Source organism: Protobothrops mucrosquamatus, unplaced genomic scaffold, assembly GCF_001527695.2.
Source record: "Protobothrops mucrosquamatus isolate PMUCROS unplaced genomic scaffold, P.Mucros_1.0 scaffold102, whole genome shotgun sequence".
In the NCBI taxonomy this organism is placed as follows: domain Eukaryota; kingdom Metazoa; phylum Chordata; class Lepidosauria; order Squamata; family Viperidae; genus Protobothrops; species Protobothrops mucrosquamatus.
The window spans coordinates 936,387-942,033 of record NW_015386475.1 but is presented as its reverse complement, the minus strand read 5'-3'; the positions used below and the strand labels follow the sequence as shown (position 1 = coordinate 942,033).

The 5,647-nt window shown below is 48.0% G+C and overlaps 1 pseudogene; it reads left to right on the top strand.

The window, feature by feature from the left end:
- The first annotated feature begins 1,613 nt into the window (after positions 1-1,613).
- LOC107284558 lies at positions 1,614-4,068 on the top strand (annotated as a pseudogene).
- The last annotated feature ends 1,579 nt before the right edge of the window (positions 4,069-5,647 follow it).

The following is a 5,647-nucleotide window of genomic DNA, read 5'->3' as shown; positions in this document are numbered from 1 at the left end:
CGGCACCCGACGATGCATAAGTGGGTTTTGGGCACTCGGTCTCTAAAAGGTTCGCCATCACTGCTCTGGTATGTAGAGTCTTTTTGAGGACTGAGTGATATAATTGTTATGTATTAAGTACTAACCTTAATGCATTATGATACTAACGAACCTCCAACTGTTTTGGAGGAAAGTTCAAAAATTCAAGTTTAGGCAGGAGCGAGCTAACATTATGATTGGCTTATGCCCTAGAGGCAGAAAGTATAAATTGCAAGCATTTTGCCAGTTTTAGGCAGTTCTGTTCTGAGTTAATAAATACTGTTGTACCATACTGGTCTGGTTATTGCCTATGAAACCCACTACACAATAGTGGTGACAAAGGTGGGATCTGCAGAGGAGAGAGCTGTTGCTAACTAAGAGACTGAAGTCACTGGGTGATAGGCTGGGTAAAGAGCCCTGGCAGGACTAGTTTTCACCCCCGCCTACCAGTAAGCCACACTGGAGGCACGCTGAAGTCACTGGGTGTCAGACCAGGCATAGAGCCCTGTGGGACCATGTCCCCATCCTGCCTGCCAGTAAGACACACTGGATGCATAGAAATCCTGAGGGATCCATCTCCAGGATCAAAAGGCAACACAGCTCTTTCCAGAGCAGAGAAGGTAGTAACCAGGACCTCACAGAACTCCCGGAATGGTCAGACTCGGAAGACTCAACACGTTTGACATCATCCACCCAAAGCAGTGGAGCTCGTATGTCTCCAAGTAGACAATTACCTACGGGCAAACCAGGTCAGAGACGATAGACTGAAGGCGGCAACACTACTCTGTGTATGTGGACAAGCAACATTTGACATCGCAGAAAATCTGGTAGCACCAGCCAGCATTGAGTCAGTGACATATGCAGACCTCAAGAGAAGGTTGAAAGAACATTTTGAGCCGAAACTCTCCATAATAGCGTGGCGCCATGCTTTTGAGCAACGAGAGCAGAGGTCTGGAGAATTGGCAGCTCAGTTTGTGGCCGCACTTCGTCAAGCTTCATGCCACTGTGAGTTTCCAGATTTGGAAGACCGCCTCAGAGACAGACTCATTTGCGGTCTGCTGAATAGAGAGCTACAACAGCGCCTATTTGCCATGGAAAAACTGACCTTCCAAAACAATTTGAAGGAAGTCATGGTGGATGAGGCTGCCAGAGGAGCAATGAAGGCTCTCCAGCCAACAAAAACACAGACTAGGTCTGCGGTGATCCACCATGAGACCGCAGATGGACCGGGGGAGACCAACGAAGATGATGAGATTGATCGGTTGCAGAGAGAGCCACCCAGATGGCAATGCTGAACACAGCAAACAATGGTTCCACAGAACTGTGCTAGCTGTGGGGGACAACATAACAGGCCAGAGTGTAAATTCCGCACAGCTGTTTGCCACACCTGTGGGAAGCAAGGGCACATCGCCAGAGTCTGTAGAGGTCACCAAGAAACGTGAACTGTGGCTCCACAGCAGAAAGATAAATAGGCCCCAGGGAAAAACAAGTTTGGATACTGCTCAGGGAGGAGAAGTATCCAATGAACGGGAGCCAAACACCCCCTTAAGGAGAAATTAAAACTCCAGATTAAGCTTCAAGGGGTCCCATGCTCCATGAAGCTAGACACTGGGTCAGCCCTATCAATCATCTCATACAAGACTTTTGATTACATTTGCAGACAAGGCAAAAGGCGAGTTCCGCTCAAGCCATCAAGCCTCATACTAATGGACTTCCAGAATTGCCGTGTTCCCATAAGGGGGAAAGCCACCATTAGAGTTAAGTTCAAGGAGTTTGAGGGTCCCTTCAGTGTTGTGGTCATAGATGGACAGTGGACCAGCCTCATTGGACTGGACTGGTTTGAAGTCCTGGGCATCCGTGTGACGGGTATCCATCACACACAAACAGCTGACCTGGCAGCAGTTTGCCAACATTATGCTGATGTTTTCAGCACGGAATTGGGACAATACAGAGGGGCACCCATTTCCCTCAATCTTGATCCAGCAGTCATTCCAATCCGAGTGAAACCGCACAGAGTGCCCTTCGCACTAAAGCCAAAGATTGACATGGAACTGGACAAACTGGTGCAACAAGGAGTGCTCCAACCAGTGGACAGTAGCCTGTGTGACCCCAGTGGACAGTAGCCATAGTGACCCCAGTGAAGCCAAATGGGGATGTTCGCATCTGTGCAGACTACAAGTGCACAATAAACAAGGCACTACAGCAACATGCTTACCCAGTTCCGGTGGTAAGCCACATACTCGGCTCGCTTCAAGGAGGCCGAATTTTTGTGAAATTAGACCTTGCCCAGGCATACCAGCAGCTGCCAGTCAATGATGCCACTGCTGAAGCACAAACCATTGTCACACACAGAGGGGCATTCCGAGTGCGCCACCTGCAGTTTCGGGTAAGCGTAGCCCCCGGTTTGTTCCAAAGCATCATGGAACGGACACTTAAAAACATACTAGGTGTCTGCCCGTACTTTGACAATGTCCTGATCACAGGAGAATCAGAGGCAGTCCTGGCAGAACACCTCTGGGCAGAATGCCTCTGAGCAGTACTTCAACAGGATTAAAACTAAAAAAAGACAAGTGTCAAATTGGCGTGGACTCCACAGAATTCTTGGGGTTCTGAATAGATGCTGCTGGAATCCACCCATCAGAGACCAAGTTAAAGGCAATTCAACAAGCCCCCAGACCCAAATCCAAGGGGGAACTGCAAGCATTCCTCGGCTTGCTGAATTTCTACCACTTGTTCTTGCCACACAAAGCTGCCCTGGCAGAACCACTTCACCATCTACTGGACAAAAAAGCACCCTGGGTCTGGTTGAGCACCCACGATAGGGCATTCAAGACGGTCAAGTCGCTGTTTTCCTCAAGCTCCATGTTGGCTCATTTTAATGAAAAACTGCCAGTAACACTAGCCTGTGACGCTTACCATATGGCATTGGGGCAGTGCTAAGCCATCAAATGCCAGATGGTCGTGAGGCACCCATTGCATATTACTCAAGAACTTTATAATCTGCTGAGAGGAACTATGCACAAATTGATAAAGAAGCCCTCGCCATTGTTACAGACATTAAGAAGTTCCATGACTTCTTATATGGGCGACACTTCACCGTCTTCACAAACCACAAGCTGCTGCTTGGCCTTTTTACAGCTGACAAGCAAACTCAGCAGATCCTGTCACCACAGATACTGCGATGGTCAATTTTCATGGCTGCCTACTCGTACTTGTTAGTCCACAAACCAGGGAAGAAAATGGGCCATGCCGATTGCCTCTGCCACAGATGGATCTGGACCCAGCCCTGGCAAAACATATCCTGGCAATCCAGGACCTACCAGAAACACCCCTACACACAGGGAATGTGGCCACTGAAACCGCCATGGACAGAATGCTCAGCCGCGTTCTCAACTGGGTGTTGAGGAGATGGTCAGAAACTCAGCCAGACCACGAATTCCAGCACTACGTGTGCCGGAAAGATGAACTGTCAGCCCACAAGGGTTGTGTGCTATGGGGCAGCAGGCCCATTGTTCCACCAAGTCTTCAAGCCAGGGTGCTGGATTCCCTACATGAGGGGCACCCTGGAATCGTGACGATGAAGGCTCTAGCCAAGAGTTATTTGTGGTGGCCAGGTCTGGACAAAGACATTGAAACCCAAGTAAGAAGCTGTCAGGTCTGCCAAGTGACCCATCCAGAGATGCCCCAAGCACCAGTGCACCGCTGGGAGACCACGCACACCCCATGGTCTCGCGTGCATATTGACTTTGCGGGCCCATTCCAAGCACAGGTATTCCTCATTGTCGTGGATAGCTATTCCAAATGGTTGGAAGTGGTACCTGTCCCATCGATGACCACAGCCAGGTCATCTAGGAGCTACGCCGGCTCTTCGCCACACATGGTCTGCCAGATGTGATAGTGTCTGATAACGGAGCACAATTCATGGCGGCCGAATTCCAATCCTTCCTAAACGCCAACATGATACGGCATGCAACTTCTTCTCCCTTTCACCCCACTTCCAATGGTCAGGCTGAGTGTATGGTGAGGTCCACCAAGGAATCGCTCAAGTAGATAACAATGGGAGATTGGAATCACCACCTGGCAAATTTTCTTCTGTGCCAGTACACGACCCCTAGCACCGCAATGAGTCACAGCCCTGCAGAACTAAGGTGGGGCCACTGGCTCACAACAAAGCTCGACTGACTCCACCCTGGCAGGACAGCAGCAGAAACAGCTCAACCCAAACCTCCCAGGAACCTACAGCTGGGAGAACTGGTATGGATCAGAAACTATGGCAGGGGGCACCCTGGGTTGCCGCTAGATTGACTAAGGTATCGGGGCCATTGTCTTATGAGGTGGTTCTGGAAAATGGTCACGTGGTCAGATGCCACATTGATCAGTTATGGCATCGGCAGGCTGGGCCAATCCCGGAAGAGGAGTCCGAGAGGAATTCGGACTCACCGGGTGACTATGTTTATCCAAGAGGAATTCGGACCCACCGGGTGACTGTGTTTGTCCAAAATTTCCCATACCTGCCCAAGCTGCCTCCGCTGAAACAGAGGCACCACAGGTCGTGGAACCACCTCTCCCATCAGATGACCTAAACGGCCATCACGCCAAGGGTCAACCAGGGACAGACAATCAAACAGTCAATCAGGACTCCCAACTGACATTACGGCGGTCTGCCCAAATCCGCAGGCCCCCAGCCTACCTTGAAGACTATGCACTGTAATAAAGTAGGATAACAACTATCCTAGGGGGAGGGGTGTTATGTATTAAGTACTAACCTTAATGCATTATGATACTAACAAACCTCCAACTGTTTTGGAGGGAAGTTCAAAAATTCAAGTTTAGGCGGGAGCGAGTTAACGTTCTGATTGGCTGATGCCCTAGAGGCGGAAAGTATAAATTGCAAGCATTTTGCCGGTTTTAGGCAGTTCTGTTCTGAGTTAATAAATACTGTTGCACCATGCCGGTCTGGTTATTACCTAGGAAACCCACTACACTATAATAATATTAAATATATTTTATTAATTTTGAAAGTTCATAGTTTTCGGTGTTTTGATAGCTAATCCATACCAAATGATATCACTTGCTTTATTATTATATGGGTATGGTCATTTAGAAGACAGAATAGCCATTTAGAAGACAGAATAGGACTGTTCTCTGCCAGAGAGTAAGAGAGAGAGAGAAAAAAAATATACTAAATAGAAGAAAGAATAATGCAAGATAGGTTCCTGATAATGCAAAATGGATGTGAAGAACCAACTGACAACAAGAGAAATTATTCATTCATATTTTTGCAATTAATCAATGAAGAATAATTGTGCCAAACAAGTTTAGAAGGAAGAATCATCATTAATATGCCAAATTTTAGCTAGAAATGAATGCTTCAGGTGAAGAAGGTTTTGAATGCTAAAGTTGGAATTAATGTCAGATTCTTTTAATCATTCAGCTCCTCATACAGGCAGTTTTTGAACTCTCTCTCTCTCTCTCTCTCTCTCTCTCTCTCTCTCTCTCTCTCTCTCTCTCTCTCTCTCTCTCTCTCTCTCTCTCTCTCTCTCTCTCTCTCTCTCTCTCTCTCTCTCTCTCTCTCTCTCTCTCTCTCTCTCTCTCTCTCTCTCTCTCTCTCTCTCTCTCTCTCTCTCTC